The 22,754-nt window shown below is 53.9% G+C and overlaps 1 pseudogene; it reads left to right on the top strand.

The window, feature by feature from the left end:
• The first annotated feature begins 6,626 nt into the window (after positions 1-6,626).
• LOC136500273 (uncharacterized) lies at positions 6,627-7,871 on the top strand (annotated as a pseudogene).
• The last annotated feature ends 14,883 nt before the right edge of the window (positions 7,872-22,754 follow it).

Raw genomic sequence — 22,754 nt, 5'->3', positions numbered from 1 at the left:
GGACCAACAAGGGGAGGCAGCAGGGGACGGCCAGATGGAGGAGCAGCAGCCAGTCGACCGTCGTTGCTGGCTTCGTCTGCTGCTGCTGCGGCGGCTTGGTTGGCCGGCGGAGCTCGTGGGCGAGCACGTAGGCGGCGAGCATGAGCGCCAGGGCGAGGTCGCTGAGCCCGACAGCCGCAGCCATGCCCCGGACGCCCATCCTGGCGGAGAGTGACATGGTGAGCGGGATATGGAGCGCCAACGCCAGCGCGGCGGCGAACAGCGTGGGCAGTGTCACCTCCTGCGCGCTGAGGTAGGCCTTGAGCGGGTTGAGCACGGAGGTGACGGCGAGGTCCGGGAGGAGGCAGAGCACGTAGGTCCTGGCTGTGTCCGCGATGTCGGGCTGCTGGCCGAACCGCAGCAGGACGGCGTCGACGTGCGTCCAGAGGAGCGTGATGGGTACGGAGGCGGCGAGGAGCATGAGTGTGGCCCTGAGCAGCGTCCCGCGTAGTAGGGCGATGTTGCCGGCGCCGTGCGCCTGGCCGTAGATGGGCTCCATGGCGCCGCTGAGGCCGGCGAAGCCGGTGACATTGGCGAAGCTGTAGCCGAGCGTGCCGGCGGCCAGCTGGAGGTTGTCGAGGCGGCCCAGGAAGGCCGTGGTGACAACCTGCTTGGCGAACCAGGTGAGGTTCATGCCGTCGGCGTCGTTCCGGCTCCGCAACGGGAGCCTGAACGCGGTGCGCCTCCGCCGCATGTTCGACCGCAACGGGGACGGCGAGATCAAGGTGGATGAGCTGGCGCAGGCGCTGGACGCGCTGGGCCTAGACGCCGACCGCGCCGGCCTGGCCGCCACCGTCGGCGCCGTGGGCCTCCGCTTCGAGGACTTCGACAAGCTCCACCGCGCGCTCGGGGACGCCTTCTTGGGCGCGCTCGCGGACCAGTAGGACGACGCCACCGCCGTCGGGGCGGACGGTGGCAAGGGCGGCGAGGAGGATAAGCAGGAGATGCGAGAGGCGTTCAAGGTCTTCGACGTCGACGGCTTCATCTCCGCCGCTGAGCTGCAGGAGGTGCTCAAGAAGCTGGGACTCACCGAGGCCAGCAACATGGACTGGGCGGCCGACGCTCTCCCGCCAAATCCAACTTGGACGCCATGATGGACAATCATGTCGGTTAAAAAATTGAAACAAAGGGGTATGGGCTAGGAATGCGCCACTAACAAAGATTATGGACCCAAAAACTCACTTTTAGAGTTATGGATCTAAGTGAAACTAGAGCGCAAGTTGATGGACCACCCATGCATGTAACTCTTTTATCTATAACAGACGCATGATGTACTTGTTAGTAATCAGCAATCACAACAAATGATAAATATCACCAAGGTATCCTTTCTTTTCTATGACACAATGTCCTTGTATTGTGTAGTGGTGCAACATTATGGGTGCGGTGTTTGCTTATTTGTGCTGTTTGTAAATCATGGGTTCATGGCTAACAAATAAAATGAGACTACCAAGGCATCCTGTCTTACCAAAATCTTTGCACTACTATGATGTACTCCCTCACCCTGGGTACTTTATTGATTGATCTAAGTAACTTTTATGGTCTTCCGGTCATTAATTCCCTTTTTTTTTACATAATCTTGCACTATATCATTGTACCAAAAGAAGTTACTAAAGATTACCGTATTATGAAAGCACTTGTTATGATGAATCCAATGACAATGTACTCAATCTATAAATGGTTTTATACATAATTAGTGCCATTTTTGCAAATATTGACCACGCACACCCTGAAGTCTGAAGTTAACTGTGTTCTTTGCTTTATTTTAGTTCCAACTCTGGGCAAGCTGACCAGTCACCATGTATGCATGAACGATGAGTTTAGGTCTGGTGGACTAGACTATTGGTCTAGTATCTATTCGTTCGTACAGAGTTTGGATTTAGCTGGGTGTTGCAGATATATTGCATATGGTGTGTCGAAACGCCGTGCATTGATGTTGATGCCATTGGTCGGCTCTTCCACCCACCAGCAGCTTGCTCCAGCTCGGGACCACTCGCAATTCGGGAGGCCGTAAATGATCGTGGATTATTTACTGCTGACTGATTTGGTGCGAGAGAAAAACACTGTTCTCAGCTAAAAATTTACGATCGTTTACGAGCCAACGAACAGGCTGTGAGTGCCCATACCCGTTGAGCTTCTGACCAGATCATGGCTGAGGTGGAGAGAAGGAAAACAACAAAGGTACCAGCACAGTGCTATTTTCGGGGCCACTCTCTGTCTCTGATGGCTGATTTGATTTGGACACTGACATGGATTTGTCCACAGGTAAATTCAACCATATTGGGCCTTGTTTAGTTCACCTCTAAATTCTAAGTGTTTTCACTCTCTCTCTATCACATCAATTTTTAGTCGTTTGCATGGAGCATTAAATGTAGGTAAAAAAATAACTAATTGCACAGTTTAGTTAGAAATCACGAGATGAATCTTTTGAGTTTAGTTGATCCACGATTGGACAATATTTACCAAATAAGACAAAAACGCTACTATTCATCGGATTGTAATTTTTTGCAATCTAAACATGGCCTTGGAATCATGGCATGTGTCTGATTGATGAACAATAAGGGCATCAGGGCAAGCAAGTGCTCCGTCAGTCAATCTATGTATGGGATGAATGAAAGAATGTTGAACGGCATCAGACGCACTACTTGCTTTGCATTGCTTCAGGATGGATGGATGCTGGAGGGTTATGCAGTCATGGCATCGTTTCCACGATTGCTTCTTTCTCAGTACTAGGAAGCAATGCAGCCTTTTATTCCTTGTGATGATGAGAAGATCCAGTTCGTTCATGACTGCTCAAATAAAGAAAGCCTCAAACACATGTGTTAGTCGCTGAATTCTTACTCTTGGTAGTAGCAGAATTCTTACTCTCATCGATAGAGGATGACACTAGGAGTTAGGCAATTTTCTCGTTTATTTCTCACACAAATATCATGCCAACCTAAGAGGTTGATGATACATATTTATATGCCAAAATGCTAGTCTAAGATGCTAAGATGCTGTCCTCTGAGATGTTGTCCTCTAAGATGTTGTCCTAGATGTTAAGATGATGTCCTTATGGCAGCAACAGCCAGTAGCCCCACAAAGACCAGACCAGCCAGACTTATCCATCATTCTCCCCCTAAGTCTTGTGCGTCTTGTGGGAAAGTTGAATCATCCCGGTCCTCGAGCAGAGCCTAAGGAACTTGATCCTCCCAGGGGGTTTGGTGAGCAAGTCCGCAAGCTGGTCTTTGGTGTTGATGTAGCTCGCCTTGATGCTCCCTTCCTCCAAACAGCCTCGGATGAAGTGGTACCTCACCCGGATGTGCTTGCTGCGTTCATGGAAAACGGGGTTCTTTGCCAGGGCCAGAGCGGACTTACTGTCCACCCTGAGCTCCACCGCTCTAGTGTCTCTGTCGAGGAGATCACCAAGCAGTCGAGCGAGCCAGAGCGCCTGAGTCGAAGCAGTGGAGGCCGCTATGTACTCGCCCTCGTAGCTGGACATGGCCACCACCTGCTGCTTGACCGACTGCCAGCTAACGAGGCACTTGCCGAGGAAGAAGAGGATCCCGCTCATGCTCTTGCTGGTGTCGATGTCGTCAGTGTGGTCGCTGTCGCTGTACCCGACGAAGTGTGCCGCCCTAGGGCACCTAGGGTAGTAGAGGCCGTGATCGAGAGTCCCCACAACGTAGCGGATGATCCTCTTCACAGCCTGCTGGTGCTTCGTCGTCGGTCGCTGCATGAACCGACTAACGTAGCCAACGGAGAATGCTAAGTCCGGTCGTGTGTGGGCGAGGTAGCGAAGGCTCCCCACAAGACGCCGGTACTGCGTAGCGTCCACCTCCTCCATCGTGCTATCGCGGCTTAGCTTCAGCCTCTCCACCATCGGAGTGAGAGCTGGGTTGCAGTCGGTGAGCCCAGCTAGCTTAACGACGTGCTTGATGTAGGCGGTTTGTCGAAGCGTGATCCCAGAGTCATCCTGGTGCACCTCGATTCCCAAGTAGAAGGAGAGAGGCCCCAGGTCACTCATCTGGAAGGTGGCCTTCATCTCTTCCTTAATGCCACCACCTCCGCATCCTTGGTGCCGGTGATCACCAAGTCGTCGACGTAGACACCCACCAGCAGAGCATTTTCTCGACTGCTCCGTCAGTAGATGACCACCTCGTGCGGGCTTTGCTCGAAGCCCATCCCCTTTAACGTGGAATCCAACTTGGCATTCCACGCCCTCGGTGCCTACCGCAAGCCATAGAGGGCCTTGCGCAGGCGGAGCACCTTGCCCTCCTTGTCAGGGATCGCAAATCCCGGTGGCTGGTGCACGTAGACCTCCTCCTTCAAGTCGCCGTTAAGAAATGCCGACTTGACGTCCATATGATGAACATGCCAGCCCTCCTGGGCAGCTAGCGCAAGGAGTCGCACGGACTCCATCCGTGCCACGGGAGCAAAGGCATCGTCGAAGTCGATCCCCTCCTACTGCACGAAACCTCGTGCCACCAAGCGAGCCTTGTGCTTGACGATGGCCCTAGCTTCATCCCTCTTCAGCTTGTACACCCACTTAAGGGTGATCGCGCGGTGACCACGAGGAAGGTCAACAAGCTCCCAGGTGTGGTTCTTCTCGACCGCATCCATCTCCAACTGCATCGCAGCGCGCCATGCCGTGTGTCTCTTGGCCTCTGCAAATGACCGAGGCTCACTGTCGTCACACGCAAGGTGCAACTGCGCCTCTAGGTCGTGAAGCATCGGTCCCGGCACTGGCTGGTCACCGAGAAGGTTCTCCATCGTACGGTACTGCAACGGCTCGCCATTGTGGTACGTGTCGATGCGCTCCTCGTCGTGAGAGAGTGGAGTAGCGAGCTCAACCGGACTATGCTCGACATGAGCTGGTGTTGGAGTAGACGTGCCCGAAGAGGTGCCTATCAGTGCTGGAGTGCGTGGCGGTGCCGGCGAAGGACTCATCGCGGCTGAGGTCCTGGTTGAAGAGCGTGTGTTGTCGGAGTAACAGGCGTCGGGGTCGATGGAGGCTCAGGGACTGGGGTAGACGCGCTCGCCGAAGAAGAGCTCCCTACTCCCCCAGCTCCCTCGAAGTGGACGTACTCGATAGTGAAGTCGTCGTACGTCGGAGCTGAGCCGTTGTCCACCGCCTTGTCCCACGCCCATCCTCGCCTTTCGTCGAACACAACATCGTGCGTCGTGCGCACACGCTGTGTCTTCGGGTCGAGGATGTGGTAGGCCTTCGAGCCCTCTGCATAGCCGATGAACACTCCCAGAGTGCTCCTGTCGTCAAGCTTGCTGATGCGGCCAAGCTCCTTGGCGAACGTGAGGCAGCCGAAGACCTACAAGTGGGAGACCGTCGGCTTGCGCCCATGCCAAGCCTCGTACGGCGTCCTGCCATCGAGCGCCTTGGTAGGCGAGCGATTGAGGATGTAGACAGTCGACACCACCGCCTCTCTCTAGAAGACAGTCGGCATCCCCCTCTGCTTGAGAAGGGCCCGAGTCATCCCCACAACCGTCTGGTTGCGCCGCTCGATGACACCGTTCTGCTGTGGGCTGTACGGCACAGAGTAGTGGCGCTGAATGCCCTCATCAGCGCAATACGACATGAATTCAGCTGCCGCGAATTCATCGCCGTTGTCAATGCACAGCACGCGTAGCTTGCGGCCATACTCCGCCTCCGCAGCAGCCTGCCAGTGCCTGATGGCGTCCGCAGCCTCTCCCTTGCTACCGAGGACCATCACCCACATGTAGCGGGAGAGGTCGTCGATGAGCAGTAGGAAGTAGTGTCATCCTCCCAGTGTGGCCGGTGTCACCGGGCCACACAAGTCCCTGTGCACAAGCTCGAGCCTCTCCTTGGCTCAAAAGCTCGTCCGCTGGGGAAAGGGGAGTTGCCTCTGCTTCGTCAACACACAGACGTCGCAGAGCTGCTCCACATGGTCGAGGCACGGCAGGCCTCGCACCATCTCTGTGGCACTAAGCCGCTTCAGGGCCTCGAAGTGAAGGTGCCCGAAGCGCTCGTGCCACTGCCATGCCTCGTCATCCCGACGAGCAGCGAGACAGAGGGGTTGTGCCACCTGCACGTTAAGGACGTAGAGTCAATTTGTGCTTCTGGATACCTTGGCAAGAAGGCGGCGATGGCGATCCCAAATCCTCATGACTCCATCCTCAACCACCACACATGAACCGTTCTCATCCAACTGTCCCAAGCTGATGATGGAGTTCCTCAATGCGGGGATGTAGTAGACTCCGGTGAGCAGCCTGTGCTCACCAGACACGGCGGTGAAGATGATGGAGCTGACGCCCTTGATCTCCACACCGGAGGCATCCCCAAACTTGATGGAGCCTCGGACGCTAGAGTCAATCTCGGTGAAGAACTCCCATTGATCGGTCATGTGATGGGTGGCGCCAGTGTTGGGGCACCACCCGTCAGTCTTGTTGTTGCCGGAGCCATCGCCGATGAGGGTGTGTGCTTTTGGCTCGTCAAGGTGGAGGAGAGCTGCTGCGGCCGGTGCCACTGGAGGTAGCTCGATGCTTGCATATGCCATGAACAGAGCCGGCTCCTCCTCCTCCGCCTGTGCGACATGGGCCTGGCCGCGTCGTGGCTGTCGACAGTCCTTGGCCCAATGGCCAAGCTGGCCGCTGTTGCGGCAGGCATCGTCTCATGATGGCTTGTGCTTGCTGGTGGCACCGCCCTGGGCACCTCTGTGGTCATAACCTTCGGCACGTCCTCGCGTCCCGGCCTAGGCGTCTCTACGCGGCTTGCCACGCTTGCGGCTGCCAGTTGTGGAAGAAGGCTCTCCCTTCTTCCGGTCACCTTAGCAGGCATCCCACTGCTCCCGAGTGAGAAGGAGCTTCTCGCTAGTGGTGATGGGCCCTTAGAGAGACTGTGGCTCATTGCTGTCGACAACCTTGAGACGACCTATCGCCTCCTCGATCGACATCGTGGAGAGATCCAGTAGGGACTCGATCGGGCGAGCCATCTTCTTGTACTTCTCGGGGACGCAGCGGAAGAGCTTTTTGATAGCTCTCTCCTCGCCATAGGTGTCATCGCTGAACTACACCATCTTCTACAACAGAGTGTTGAGACGGAGAGTAAAGTCATCAATGTCCTCACCTGGCTTGAAGGCCAGGTTCTCCCACTCCTTGCGAAGTGCTTGCAGTGTGGACTTACGGGCGCGGTCGCTGCCGATGCATGCCGTAGCGATGGCGTCCCAAGCCTCCTTGGCAGTCCGCTTGTTGGTAAGCGAGAACTGCATCTCGGGTGGGACTACAGCGATGAGGGCATCCAGCGTCCGTTGATCTAGGTCGTAGTCGACATCGCCGTACCGGACTGCCTCCCACATGTGCCGCACCTAGAGCTTTACCCTCATCACTGCAGCCCACTCGACGTAGTTGGTCTTAGTGAGGGTAGGCCACCCACCGCCGAGGCCGACGTCCCTGACGATAGCCTAGAGCCCGTGGTAACCACGGTACCGATCCGAGGAGAGAGAGCCATGCTACCTATGAAGGCCATGCTCTTCATCGGCCCGTTCGCCACAGTTGTCATGCGCGCCTCCTCTAGGAGCGCCACCGCCGTGCGTGCCTCCTCTAGGAGCGCCACTGTCGTGCGCGTCTCCTCCAGGAGCGCCACTGGTGTGTCCGCGCCTGTCTGGGCTGCCGCCGCACTCGTAGGCATGCGCGGCTGTCCATTGCGCCACCCACGCTCGTCCTGCCTCCCTCCTCAGCAGCTTGAGGTCCGTGTTGGCGCTGTCGTCAGCAGAAACGGAGCTACTGATGCTGCCACGCAGGGCCTCGGCCTCTGCCGCCGCCGCACGCGCTGCATCCATCGCCGCCGCTGCTTCTGTAACGTCCTGCCTCCTCGAGGCTAGACCCGCTTACATCTGGTAGCTTTCCTAGGACATAGACTGCCCTCACAAGGCAACACCAGTCTTTTCTGCATACTTTGTCCTCACTCATGCGTCCCTGGGAAGAACTTCCCGGTCGGTCACCTATCGCTCTAGGCCAAGCACGCTTAACCTTAGAGTTCTTAAGAGATGGGCTTCCAGAAAAGAAGTTGCAACTTGTTGGTATGAGTATCCTATTAATCCTATTAAGCCCTGGGCCGGGGTGTTACATCCTCACCCCCTTAGGAGACCGACGTCCTCGTCGGTCAACCCCAGGCCAGGAACATCCCCTCTTGGCTACGTCCGTGTGTCCAGTGCCAGCGCATATGCCATGCTGGGTGACCACTCTAGGTCCACATCAACCATGCGCACCATGCCTGCGCAACTGACACACGCACCCGTGAAACCGCAAGGGTCGGCTCCGATACCATTCTATAACGTCCCGCCTCCTCGAGGCCAGACCCGCTTACATCTGGTAGCTTTCCTAGGACATAGACTGCCCTCATAGACCAACACCGGTCTTTTCTGCGCACTTTGTCCTCACTCATGTGCCCCCGAGAAGAACTTCTCGGTCGGTCACCCATCGCTCTAAGCCAAGCACGCTTAACCTTGGAGTTCTTAAAAGATGGGCTTCCAGAAAAAAAGTTACAACTTGTTGGTATGAGTATCCTATTAATCCTATTAAGTCCTAGGCCCTAGATCGAGGGCCTGGGGAAGTAGATGGAACTCTGTCGTCTTCAGGTGCTCGTAGTGGTCCCTCATCACTCTACGAAGTGCCTTGTGTGAGATAACTTGCAGTCCCTCCTCGACTGTGGCCTCTATTGTCAACTCGGTGAAAGCTAGGACAGAAGATAAGGTAGTGCTAGCTGGGAACTCGACTGAGGCGATAATCGGTCCTTCGATTCCTCCTTCCTGAGCTGGCTTCCCGGTGCAGGTGACCTTGACAAGCTCGTCGGGGACACCTAACGTGACGAGAACTCGGCAGAGGGTCTGTGCAAAACCCTCGAGCTCATGTAGGTCGAAGGTAAGCTTGGCGTGTGTCGACGAAATATGGTCTTGCGGAATGATGTGGCGAAGGAACGTCTCCTCGACCGCCCCTGCTCCGCTTGCTCGGCAGTTTCCATTGGGACTCTTTCCACCTCCGGTACAGGCGTCGGGGTATGATGCTTGACGTTTCCTTCGTTTGTCCTCTATGTTGCAGTGGTCGGTGATGTGACCACTGCTGGCCCAGAGGAGCCACCCTGCTCCGTCGGTCCCATTTGCCTTCTCCTCTTTCGAGGGACGAGCCGGAAGATGTCCGCATCCTCTGCTTCATCGTCCGACAGGGGGGAGATGGCTTGGCGTCGTTTGCTGGCAGCCGGACGCTTGCCAGCGGCTCTGGTCGATGCGTCCTCTACAGTCTCGAGTACCACCCAGTGGACGTCGTCGGTCCTGGCGCTGGTCTGGGCGGCTGGGCCAGTAGCTTGCGGCCATTCTACACTGGGGGGAGGCAACACGAACACTACTGCTCGGTCACGACCATTACACTGAGACACAAAACGTGGACAAACATTTATTTTCGGGGTACAACATGACTCTACAGTTAAAAGGAGGCATCATATACCTTTGGGGGAGGTCGAGCCAGCTTGAAGGCGTGCTCGATGGTGTTTAGCCCGACATAATTGGGATCGGCCAGGTTGAACAGCTCTCCAATCCTAGCCTTGATTTCCATCTTGTTGAGCTGCTCCTTCCTAGTCCTCGTTGGATCAGTGCCTCCTTGGTACTCGAAGCTAGGATGAATCCTCTTCTGGCAGGGCTGGATTCTTCGGCGATGAAGTTGCCGACCACGCTTGGGCCATCAAGCCTTCCCCACGGGATCATCCCGAGCAGTTCGGCGATCTGCTCCAAGTTCTTGGGCTTCTCCGACCAGCTATTCTTCTTCTCTGGAATTAGCCCCACGTCGCACAGGGTGATGGTGTTCGGCTCTTCATGGATGTAGAACCACTTCTTGTACCACTCGTCCAGTGAGGTGTTCCAGGGGCAGTGCAAGTATTGAGCCTTCATGCCGTCACGTAGGTTCAGGTAGACGCCTCCGGCGATCTTCGAGCCACCGCTCCCTTTCTTCCGAAGACAGAACAAGTGGCGAAAGGTCGAAATGGGGCTGGAAGCCACCATAAGCCTCGCAAAGATGGATGAAGGTGGAGACAAGAAGAATCGAGTTGGGATGCAGATTACAAATCCCAGTCTCGTAATACAAGCAGAGACCCTGAAGGAAAGGGTGCACTGGAATCCCAAAACCCCGTTTGAAGAAATCTTCGAAAACCACAATCTCACCTGGTTGTGGATCGGGGAAGCTTTCTCCTTCCGGCGCGCGCCATCCAGCGAGTGCCTTGTTGTGGAGCACCCCCATGGCGACGAGGTCTTCGATGGTCTGCTCGTTGCTCCACGATTTCCACCACTCCTTCGCCATGACTCCGCCTTTCTTCTGGGCGTCTCTCTTCGCCATTAGTCTATCCTTTCTAAGGGGGTGGATGTGGTGGCGAAGGGGTTGGCGGTGATTATCGGAGGAATAGGGCTTGGCAAGAGGAAGACGAAGGTTGCGGCGGCGAATGATAATGGGGAAAGGTGTCAGTAACTTCCCAGATCTACATTATAAATAACAAAGGGTTCTGTCGTTTCGTCCGCCCGAGATTCTTGGGAGACGTGCGCACGCGCAGCGGACGGTTGTTCACACCACCTCGAGATCTATGCCAATAAACGCGCCCCTTCGTTTACAGTGTACGCGCCTCTTCATTGATACAGTGAGAGGGCCCACACTGACGCACCTCCATACAGGTGCCAAGCGATAGTTTGCCAGAAAGAGTAAGAGGGCAGAATGTCGTGCTATACCTGTTTGCTTTTTTGACCAGACGTGTCAGATTGGACTTGGCAGAGTAAGGCGCAAATAAATACAACAAATAATAGTACAAGTGGCGCACGCGATAGTGGATCGCCCAGACCACTACTGTGTTCGGGTACTGACCAGACCACTACTGTGTTCAGGTACTGACCAGACCACTCCCGTGCTTAGGGACTACTCCGACCACGGTGACTTTTCCGACCATTACCATACTCAGTAAATGCCATGACCACTACTGTGCTCGGGGATTCTCCCGACCACTACTTGGAGTTTGCTCTCCTCGGCTACATGTGATTTGTACTCACATACAGTTGAGAGACATTTCTTTAGACCTTGCTACAAGGCTTATACTTCACCTTCCAGCAAGCTCGGGAACTACGTCGGTACGATGCACCTGCCGGTGCATCTGGTTTTGCTTGTACGGCAATTGGATTCTTAACGTCAGCGGAAATTTCTTTTTAGACCCTGGCACCATGTGCCTGCATCACCTACTACCAGGCTCGTGGTGCCAGGGTATCCACCTACTACCCTAGGTAGACTACCGACCATATTTCGTCGACAGTGCCCACTTAGTGCCCACGTTGAAATGCCATCAGCTGCAAGCCAACCAACGAAGCCTGCGGTCTCGACCAGCCAGGCACCGGTGGGGCCATCCCCTTCAGCTCGACTAGCGCAAGAGTCCCCGAGACTCGAGTAGGGTATCAGAGGCGGCGAGCAGTAAATGCCATGCGCCTTGACCAGCCAATGTAATAGGCTTAGAGCTGTAGAAGGAGGACATAGTTGTGTTATTGTAAACTGGAGCCTCTTCAGGCAAGCTTGTAATAATGTAACTGTATATCATTATAAGCTTGTTTGCTTTATACAAAACGTATTTAAGCTTGAAATTTTTTGTTGGTGTAACTAAGTGGGAACGAGTTAATGTTCTATTTAGTTGTACCGTTTTGCTCGACACATCATCCCGAAGAGTTTGTGCGGCCCTAGTTTGGCATGTGGTCGGAGTGTGAGGTACTATGACCTGTGCACACATGGACGTGGACAAGTCAAACCAGGGGGGACCTGCCGATCACCCGCAACGTAGAGAGCGGATCCCATGCACGTGTTGGGAGGAACCGGAGACAGGACCTGCTCCGAAAACCATAGAAGGAGTGGTGGTCGGCTTGTTAGAATAACCATAAAATTCGGAGTGACACATTAGAGTGGTCGGAGAAATCATAATTGCTTTAAAGTAAATCGAAAATACAAGTAGAGTACATATCTCAGTAGTTAAGCATAGAAATGTCTAAGCTTGTCGATGTGCCACGAGTTTGGTATGTCCGTGCCGTCCAGGTGAGCTAACCTGTAAGACATTGGACGTGTGACTTCCTTGATCATGAAGGGTCCCTCCCATGGGGTTGCGAGTTTGTGGACACCAGCCTGGTTCGTCTTCCACTTCAGGACTAAGTCCCCGACCACGAAGAAATGCTCTTTAACGTTCTTGTTGTAGTACCTATGCAAAACAGTAAGGTATTTGGCCGTGCGTACACAAGAATCGAGCCTTTTCTCCTCTGCGCTGTTGACTTCTAGCTCCCGTACTTTATTGACCTTGCCCTCATCGAAGTTCTCTACCCGTGCTGATCTGGAAGCTATATCTGGTGGGAGGACTGCCTCAGCGCCATAAACCATAAAGTATGGTGAGACGCCGGTGTTACGACTGGGCTGAGTTCGGAGGCCCCAGACCATGGCTGGTAACTCCTTGAGCCATCTTTTGGGAGCTTTGTCGTTTTCTCTGTACATCCTCTTCTTTAGTGCATCCAAGATCATGCCATTTGCCTGCTCGACTTGTCCATTAGCCCTAGGGTGCGCCACCGAGACGTATTTTACTACTATGCTCCTTTCATCGCAGAAGTCCCAAAAAGCATTCCCGGTGAACTGAGTACCCAGATCAGTAATGATGCTATTGGGTATGCCGAAACGGTGGATGACCTGGTCGAGGAACGTGATAGCCTTCTCTGAGGATGCCTGTACTAGAGGCATGTATTCTATCCACTTAGAAAATTTGTCAATTAGCACGAAGACGCATGTAAATTTCCCAGGAGCCGGTTTGAAAGGCCCAATCATGTCCAGTCCCCAGCACACGAAGGGCCAAGAGGCTGGAATCGTCTGGATCTCATGTGCTGGTACATAGATTCTCTTGGCGAAGAACTGACAACCCTCACAACGGCGGACTAGCTTCTCTACGTCGGCTACTGCTGATGGCCAATAGAACTCTGCTCAGAAAGCCTTACCGACCAGTGTTCTTGAGGCCGCGTGGTTGCCATAGGAGCCAGAGTGGATTTGGTCCAGGAGATGCTCACCTTCCTCCTGGGTTATACACTTCATCAAGATTTCCTCCTTTGCGTTTTTGCGCCATAACTTGCCATCGACGAGCAGATACTGCTTACTACGACGCATCAGTCGCTCATTTTCTGTTCGATCAGTATAACCGCTACCATCTGTCAAGTACTTGATGAAAGGTGTCCTCTAGTCTGGCTCATGAGTGGCCGGAAGCGGCTCGGTTGTGCTTGTTGCCGGAACCGTAGCCACTAATTACTGGTCTGGAGCTTTGTCGACCGTAGAATCTTTGTTTTCGATGGAAGGCGTGAGCAGGTCTTGGACGAATACGCCATGTGGGATTTTGGCTCGGGATGATCCTAACTTTGACAACACATCCGCTGCCTGGTTCTTGTCCCGGACCACATGTATGTACTCGATGCCATAGAACCTGCCTTCTAGCTTTCTTATCAATTTGCAGTATGCGTCCATCTTTTCGCTGGTCGTGTCTCAGTCCTTGTTGAGTTGGTTGATGACCAGAGCTGAGTCTCCGTAGACATAGAGATGTTTAACACCAAGCTCAACCGCAATGCGTAAACCATGCAGGCATGCTTCATACTCGGCGGCGTTATTAGATGCTGGGAAATAAATCCTGAGGACGTACCGGAGCTGCTCATTGGATGGTGACACGAAAAGAACTCCTGCTCCCGCACCGTCAATGTTGAGAGAACCATCGAAGTACATCGTCCAATATTCGTCGGATCCCAGAGAGGCAGGCGTGCTTAAGTCTGTCCACTCGATGATGAAATCGACGAGTGCCTGAGACTTGATTGTAGTACGGCTTGCAAATTCCAAGGAAAAGGGGCATAGCTCCATTGCCCATTTGACGATGCGCCCGTTCGCATCCTTATTGCGAATGATGTCTCCCAATGGATACTCGGTCATGACCACCACACGATATCCGTTGAAGTAATGTCTCAACTTTCGGGATGTTATCAGTATGGCGTAGAGCAGTTTCTGAATCTGTGGGTACCTAGTCTTGGATTCGTTGAGTACCTCACTAATGAAATAAATTGGCCACTGTACCTTGTAGGCGTGGCCCGGCTCGTCGCGCTCGACCACCATTGTAGTGGAAACCACCCGATCGGTTGCCGCAATGTAAAGTAGGAGAGTTTCGTCTTCTCTAGGAGCAGTAAGTACCGGAGGTGATGTGAGGTATTCTTTTAGCTGTGTGAAGGCAGCGTCTGCTTCCCCCGACCACTCAAACTTCTTGGATGCTTTGAGCAGTTTGAAGAACGGTAGCCCTTTTTCTCCTAATCTTGATATGAAACGGCTTAGAGCGGCCATGCATCCGGTAAGCTTCTAGACATCTTTCACCTTTTTTGGGGGCTTCATGTCTAAGACAGCTTTGACTTTCTCTGGGTTAGGGCATATGCCGTCGTAACTGACGACGTTGCCGAGCAGTATGCTAGAAGGAACGCCAAAGATACACTTCTTTGGGTTTAATTTCCACTGGAACGTATTGAGGGCTGCAAAGGTGCATTCCAGATTGTCAACAAGGGTACGTACTTCCTTGGTTTTGACAACTACATCGTCAACGTAAGCCTCGACGAGGCTGTCTTTTATCTCGTCGTTGAGGCAGGCTTGTATAGCGCGTTGGTAGGTAGCTCCGGTGTTTTTGAGCCCGAACGACATAGTCATGTAGCAGTAGGCGCCGAAAGGCGTGATGAAAGATGTCTTGATCTGGTCATCCTTTTTGAGAGCGATCTGGTGATAACCAGAGTAGCAATCGAGAAAGGAGAGTAGCTCGCAACCGGCGGTTGAATCTACGACCTCATCTATGCAAGGTAAGCCGAAGGGGTCCTTAGGGCAGTGTTTGTTGAATTCAGTGTAATCAACGCACATTCTCCATTCATTATTCTTTTTGCGTACAAGAACCGGGTTGGCTAACCATTTCGGATGATACACTTCTTTGATAAATCCGGCTGCCAAAAGCCGCGTAACTTCTACCCTAATCGCCTCCTTCTTGTCGCGAGCGAACCGTCGTAGCTTCTGCTTGATTGGTTTGGCCTTGCTGTTGACATTTAAGGAGTGCTCAATCAAGTTCCGAGGTACACCGGGCATGTCGGAAGGTTTCCATGCAAACACATCCACGTTGCTCCTCAAGAACCTGACGAGCACGTCTTCCTATTTGGGATCCAGGTTGGCCCCGATGAGGGCCGTTTTGCTGGGATCGCCATCGACCAGCTGGATCGTCTTGTGCTCCTTGGACCTAATGTTCTTGCGCGGAGCCTCATGCTCTGGGATCTCCAGGTGGTCGGCCGAGGTCTTCTTAGCGTTGAGCATGGTCTCGCCCATGCGAATAGAGAGGTCATGGGCCTCTGCTATTTTGAAGCTGTCGTCCTCGCAGGTATAAGCTGCGTATACGTTGCCCTTGAGGGTTAAAACTCCTTTCTCGGTAGGCATCTTGAGCACCAGATACCTGTAATGAGGTATGGCCATGAACTTGGTGAGCGACGGTCGACCAAGAATAGCATGGTAGGTGCCATCGAAGTCAGCGACCACGAAGTTGACGTAGTCAGTACGGAAGTGGTCTGGGGTCCCGAATTGCACAGGTAGCATGATCTGCCCGAGAGGTGTAGAGCACTGTCCGGGGAGAACGCCCCAGAACTGTGCCTCGTATGGCTTCAGGTCCGCCTTGGATATTTTTAGGGCGGGCAGGCTGTTCTTGAATAGTATATCAATGGAGCTGCCGCCATCGATCAGTACCCTGTCGAACTGAACCTTGTTGATACAAGGATCGAGGACCAGGGGAAAACGCCCTGGCTTAGGTATGGCGGCCCATTGGTCCTTCCTGCTAAAGTAGATTTCACGGTGAGACCACGGAGGAAGCCGCGGATCGGTGAGAAGGTTGTCGGTGTTTGCCATGTTCAAGCAAGCGCGGGCGAGCAGCTTGCGTTCTCGTTTGGTCTCAATGGACACCTTGCCGCCGATGATGGTGTGCACGCGATCAGTCGGCTTGACGTATTTATGACGAGGGTCTGCATCGTCGTCGTCGTTGTCCTCGTTGCGCTGTTCCCCCGCGTCGTTAGGCTTGTCGGACGTATCCAAAGCCTGTTGATGCGAGTAGACAGTCTTGAGGACGCGGCAATTCTCCATGGTGTGGTTCGACTTAGGATGGAGCTGGCAGGGCCCCTTCAATGCTTTGGCGTAGTCGTCCTCGTAGTTACGACGTCCGCCGCCCTTTTTCACGGTATTGACCTCGTCGTCATCTTCCCGAGCACGCTTGCTCCTGTAATCGTCACGGCGGTTGCGCCGATGATTACGTTGGTCACGGTGGTCGCGGGAGTCGTTGCGCTGGTTGCGGCGGTTAAAACTGTCGTTCCGACCACGATTGCCGCGGTAATCGTCGTGGTGTGGAGGGTGGTCGGAGCGTGGAAACCTTGCTGCTTCTTCAACGATTATCTTTTTAGTGTCGTCAGCGTCCGCGTATTTCTTAGCGGTGGCCAAGAGCGCTGTGACTGATTCAGGTCTCTTCCGGAGGGCTTGTCTCTTAGGGCGTCGTGGAAGCGGAGGCCGGTGACGAAAGCCTCGATTGCTTTGTTGTCAGAGATTGACGGGACCTTGATGCGCATCTCCGAGAAACGCCGAACGTACTCGCGCAGTGGTTTGTCTTTCCGATCTCGGATCCGTTGCAGATCGTACTTGTTGCCGGGTTGTTCACAAGTAGCGATGAAATTGTCGATGAAGGCCTGCTTGAGCTCCTGCCAAGAGTCAAAATAGTTCGGCGGCAAGCTAACCAACCATTGGTGACCTGCATGACCAACAGCGACTGGGAAGTAGTTAGACATGACGTGCTCGTCAGCCATGGCTGATCGGCACGTAGTTTCGTAGAGCATGACCCATAATTCGAGGTTTTCCTTGCCGTCATACTTCTGAAGTTTCTCGAGCTTGAAATTCTTGGGCCATATGACTTGGCGAAGGTGTGGAGTGAACTGCTTCAGACTCGGCGGGCCATGGGCGGTGTCATACTCCATACGGCGATAGCTTTCATGGGATGCACGATCGTTGGCTCTCTGGTTGATGCGAGCACGCAGATCACGTCCACCGAGGTAATGGCGGAGATTGTTATTGCCATCGCGGCGATCTCGATTGCCATCTGGATTAGCCCTGCGACCGTGGTTATCATGGCGATCGTCGTGGTTATCTTGGTGGTTGTCACCTCAAATGTCGTGGTGGTTATCTCGGCGGTTGTCACCTCGAACGTCATGGCGGTTATCCTCCCGGCGGCGGTTTTCGTCCCGACCACCATCATGACCACCGTTTCCGCCTTGACGGTCATCCGACGGGTCGTTGTTGTGCGAGCCACATCGATTGAGCGGCTATGAGCGACTTGAGTATTGGTGGCTGTGGCTTGATTCAACTGAAATGGATGGAGCCCGGGCTTGATTCATCTCTGCGGTCTAAGCCATAGCAGCCGTCAGATAAGCTTGTATGTCATCACGGACTACTTGGGTCTTGGGAGTGTTGGGCAGCCGCTGCATTATCGCCATGGCGACGGCTACGTTGGCGCTTGGGGTCTTGAAGACTTGTTTGTCCCCCACCCTGTCGAAAGCATTGTTGAGGTCGCGTGGTTGGACCCTTATGCGTCGTGCCTCCTGGTCTGCTTTAGCTTTGATTTGCCGGCGATTAAACCGGTCAATGTTGCGTGCTTCGTGTGCATTCTTTTCTTGTTTTGTTTCGCCAACTGCTGGCAGCTCGTCAATGCTGACAACATGGATCAAATCCCCTCGTCTTGGCGGGAAAGACGGAAATTGGGGGAAACCCGGGGCGTGGTCTGGTAGATCCAGATCGTATTTGACGTCTTCATCTTCGTGACGCTGAAGCTCAGTGTGGACAGATGCGTTGGATGCGATGCCGGATGAGGAGCTGGAGTCGCCCTCTCGGACCGTGTGGACGGATCCTTCTTGATAATCTTCAATCCGGACCATGTTGACGATGTTGCATGGCTTCGACTGAGATCGGTGTATAGGACACAGATCCGAGCGGCGTCGTAGATTGTACGCGTAGCTGGAGGCAGCGTTTTGCAGGCTGTAGGGCTGGACCTGGTGGTTCTCCATCGGGACTTCGTACTCGCAGAGTCGGAGACTCGTCGCGAAAGCTGGCTGGCGACGAGCGAGGCGCCCCTCAGGAGTAGATACGACCATGAGATCTGTTCCAAGTCACGTAGGACGACTGGTCTGAGCTGGTCGGGTAGATCTATTGTGGGGAGCTGTTACCTGCTCATTAGGTTGGCTTTGAATCATACTTTCCAGAGCTAGGGTTTCAGCGAGTTTGATGCCGACCCGATCGATGGAGTCGAGCAGGTCGGTGTTGTCGATCTGCTTTCCTCTGTAGTGAGGAAGCGGATGGCGGGTTGTCGGCGTGGCTGTGGGCATGGTCGGAGCCAGATGTGCCGTGGTCAGAGCCAGATCCATCGTGGTCGGAGCCATACCCATCGTGGTCGGAGCCGTGTTCACCGTGGTCAGAGCCGTGTTCGCCGTGGTCGGAGCTGTGTTCACCGTGGTCGGAGCCATAGTCGATGTAGGTGAAGTAGTAGTCGGCGCAGATTGAATCCACGTCTCCTCCGTGGTCATGGCGATGGAGTCGTCGGAGCCGGTGGTCTAGGTGATCTGGCCGACGGTGAACGTGAGGCCGTTGGGCGTAGCCATGGAGCCAGAGATGATGACCGTCTTGTTTGCTTGGAGAGCAGTACGCACACCCCCTACCTGGCGCGCCACTATCGACAAAATATGGTCGGCAGTCTACCTAGGGGTATGCCCAAGGTAGTAGATTATCGGCAGACAGGTGCGCAAGCCCCAAACAAGACGGTGATGCAAGACAGACACGAGGTTTTATCTCGGTTCGGCCGCCAAGAAGGCGTAATACCTACGTCCTGCGTCTGATTTGTATTGATGTATGTCAATGAGAGATGATTTTTAGAGGGGTCCCCTGCCCGCCTTACAGGGTTACAGATCTGGAAACTTAATCCTAGTTAGTTACAATTGCCATATGTGGCCGGATAAGGATTCCTATTCTAACCGACTAGGATCCTGCTTGGTCACCAAATCCGTCTTGATTCCTTGTGCGGGACTCCGATCAGGTTAACTGGGCCGCACGTCGTCTTTCGGGTGGGCCAAACCCATCAATCCGGGCCAGCCCAAGCTTAGCCGTAAGGGTATAGGGGTTAATACCCCCACAGCGTGGTCCAAAGGTAGCGGTCCTAGAGGCGGCCAGTCGATGTTCGTTGCCATCTACATGTTTTAAGGAATAGGTGTTAGCAGGTCAATAATAGATAAGCCTTGCATAAAAGTAAATGCAGGGTCGGTATATAACCGAAAGAAGGGTTGTTCACGTCCCATTCTATCGTCCATTCCTAAGGGTTTCATCCTATGGTCAAGTGTGGCTCCGATACCAACTGTGAGCCCCCCTCCCGGTCTCTCCCTGCCCACCGCCGGACTTCACCGTGTTGGCCATGGTGCTCCACACTAGGAGCGCATAGGCCAGGGCCGTCTTCGGCCTCTGGGAACACACGCACCCACGCGCACACCCGTGACCACGCCATGACCACCCCACCGGAGCCTCGTAGTGTACCCACGCGCCTCGCCGTCGTCACCATGTCGCCGTGGCCGCCGGGGAGCCCCTACCGGCCACCTAGAAACCTGAAGCCCTGCCTTGAGCCCTGGACGCCCTCACCGTGTCCCCACGGACCCGTAGAAGCTTACATGCCCCACCGGGACGCTTCTCCGAGTAGCCACCTCACCGACGCCGCCGTCATGCCCAGACGACCGCCGCCGTGGCCGGCACACCACGGGACCCCGCACGCCGTGTGAATCCCACCAATGAAGACGCCGAGGCTCAGCGGAGCTTCCACCCGTATCAATTGCGCACTAGCGCCGCCACGGAGGCTCACCAGCGAGCTCGCCGCCAGCAAGAGCACAGCCGCGGGAGAAACAGGGGAAAACCACCCTCGCCGGCCACCCACGCATGCACCCGGTGCACATGGACCGTGCCTGAGAGAAGAAGGGTGGACTCGATCCACCGTAGACCTGTCTGTGGTCCATGGACCAGCGCCTCTTGGTCCACCGTGAGCCATGCTCACGCCCACAGCTGAAGACCACAGCCCAGTGGGGGCCCAAGGTTGTGACGTGGCTGCGTCATAGCCTGCCATGTGTCCGGGTCAGCCCGGCCCAGACCGGCCCAACCCGAGCCCACCAAAGCCCGTTTTGAGACCCGGCCCATGTTGACCGTTGACTGGTCAATGTTGACCATTGACCTGGCCCCACATGTCAGTAGCACGGACATTCTGGACCCACATGTCAGGTGCTGACGTCACGCAGGACCCACACGTCAGAAGCCAACACAGCTAGGGTGACATCATGCTGACGTCACGATGACATTAGCTGCTGACGTCAGCAGCCCTGGCCCCACACGTCAGTGACCCTGACCGTTGACCGTAGACCGTTGACCATTGACTCACTGTTGACTGACATTGACTTTGACCAGACCCACATGTCAGTGACCCAAGAGCCCTTGGACCCACCTGTCGGAACTGATGACGTTGCTGACGTCAGCTGGACCCCACCTATCAGCTCGGAACCAAGACACTGATGTCATGCTGACGTCAGCATGTCACGTGGACCAGTCACAGCATGACACGTGTCAGCCCAGAATTAATTCTGCCTTTTCTATTTTCAGAAATGATATAAACTTCGGAAATTCATAACTAATTCATATGACCTCAGAAAAATATGAAACCAGAACCAAAATTCATCTAAAATCAAGCTCTACGCAATGAACCCATGTTTAAGTGCATTTGGCTCTTTTGAATTTTCATTGCTTCTTTGTGCTATTCTATAGACGTCGCTAACGCGACTATAATGCGATCGATGCAGACTCGGAGGAGAACCAGATGGACGAGGATCATGAGTACCGTGAGGAGTACGGAGATGACTACACTGAAGGTGCCACATCCCATCCAATCTCATAGCACCTATTACGCATGGCTAATATAGAACTGCTATTGCTTTACTTTATAGATGTAATCACACTGTGATAGGACCTGCATGGTAGTATGCTTTCTTGATGGCCTTTACCTTGACGCAACCTTACCCCTGCTCACCCTGCTATTAGGCTAGACACACGCTTGCTGCTATATTGCTTATTACTTCTACTATGCTTGTACTACGTTGATGCGTGGTGGAAACTGGTGATAACTGGACTATGGAGAGAGTGCTGCGTGTGTGACTTGGGTGCGTGGAGGGTAAGAGTTGAGTCGACCAAGTTGGAGTACATGATGAACCTAGGGCAAGTCTTGCCATGGGGTGCTACCTGGGCACCCCTGGAAATGGATACCTGTGGTGGGTAAGTGGTATACGAGATGGTCCTGGGTGTGAACCTATGATGGGAGGAGCTCGGGATAGAGGTGCTGTGGTGGCACGATAAATGGAAACCCTGATGAAGACATTCTGGCTTGGTCATCCCTAAGGACTTACTAGTACTCAGATTCACCGAGAAGCCTTACGTACCACTCGCCCTATATGGTGCGGGACGGCCAGACTACTTGGTAGGATATTGCCACTACTGCTAGGTTGATAGTGGACAATGTAAGGAGGTACGGGGCACGGAGGATTTCCCCCACACCCTTCCAAGATTTCATGGAGACCTTGTGGACCCGGCTCATGACTCACAGTTTCAGCCACCCCAGACTAGACATGGGGTGTACCAGGGCTGAATGGTAGAGTGGCATTATCCTAGGCTAGCAAGCGGCCGGAATCAGCCCAGTTGACGACGGTCAGCGAAGAAGGCAGATCTTGTGGTTATGTAAAACCTCTGCAGAGTGTATGGTTGATCGATCGATACATGTGCCGACTTGTCGGCTATGGACCTTTCCTAGGTTTCGCTTAAACTAGATAGTAAGATGAGTCCTTCTCTTCTTCCCCCATGAGAGAGTGTCCTATCGGTACTATCCTATTGCAAATTGATAAACAAAGGGTTAGAGTATTCAAATTGACAATATTCAAATTAACATTATGTAGCATTACAAAATTTGAACTACCTGTTATGCAATACGAACACAATATGAAAGCACCCGCTGCCCTTGTCTTCTATGTCTGCTAGCCTTGTGACCAGATTCTTTGCAAATAGAGTAAAGATTCCTGCCATGGGTCTCGTTGAAGTCTCCCCCTCCGTACATGTCTTCATCGTACCCTCTCATAGCGTCAATGTCCCCCTTGAGTCGCTTCTTCTTCCTCCTACCCTTCCCTACTGTCGGGTTCATAAACTCGGGGTCCCTCATGGACTGGCTTCCTAGCAAAAGCTTGGCCCAGCGGATGATGTTGCGAACAACGCACAAACTCCTAGGCTGGCCCAAAATACCTAAATGATAGGCCAGAAGGATGATCCAATCTCTAACCAAAAGGCCTCGCTAAGGAGGAACAATGCTCACTTCTGACTCTGGCCCGTCTCTCTAACTGGAAGGCCTGGCCAAGGAGGAACAACGCTCGCTTTTGACTCCGGCCCGCCCCTCTGACCGAAAGGCCCAGACAACACCACTTCAAATTCAGACCCACATCTCTGACCGGGGACGTACCAAACCCCTGCTTATAGCTCTTCTCCAACTAGGACCAACCTACCAGGGACGTTCGCTCAGTGAGGACTAG

The sequence above is a fragment of the Miscanthus floridulus genome, chromosome 13 (assembly GCF_019320115.1).
Source record: "Miscanthus floridulus cultivar M001 chromosome 13, ASM1932011v1, whole genome shotgun sequence".
NCBI lineage: Eukaryota > Viridiplantae > Streptophyta > Magnoliopsida > Poales > Poaceae > Miscanthus > Miscanthus floridulus.
Note: the sequence above shows the minus strand (reverse complement) of the source record. Positions and strands in the feature narration are given on the sequence as shown.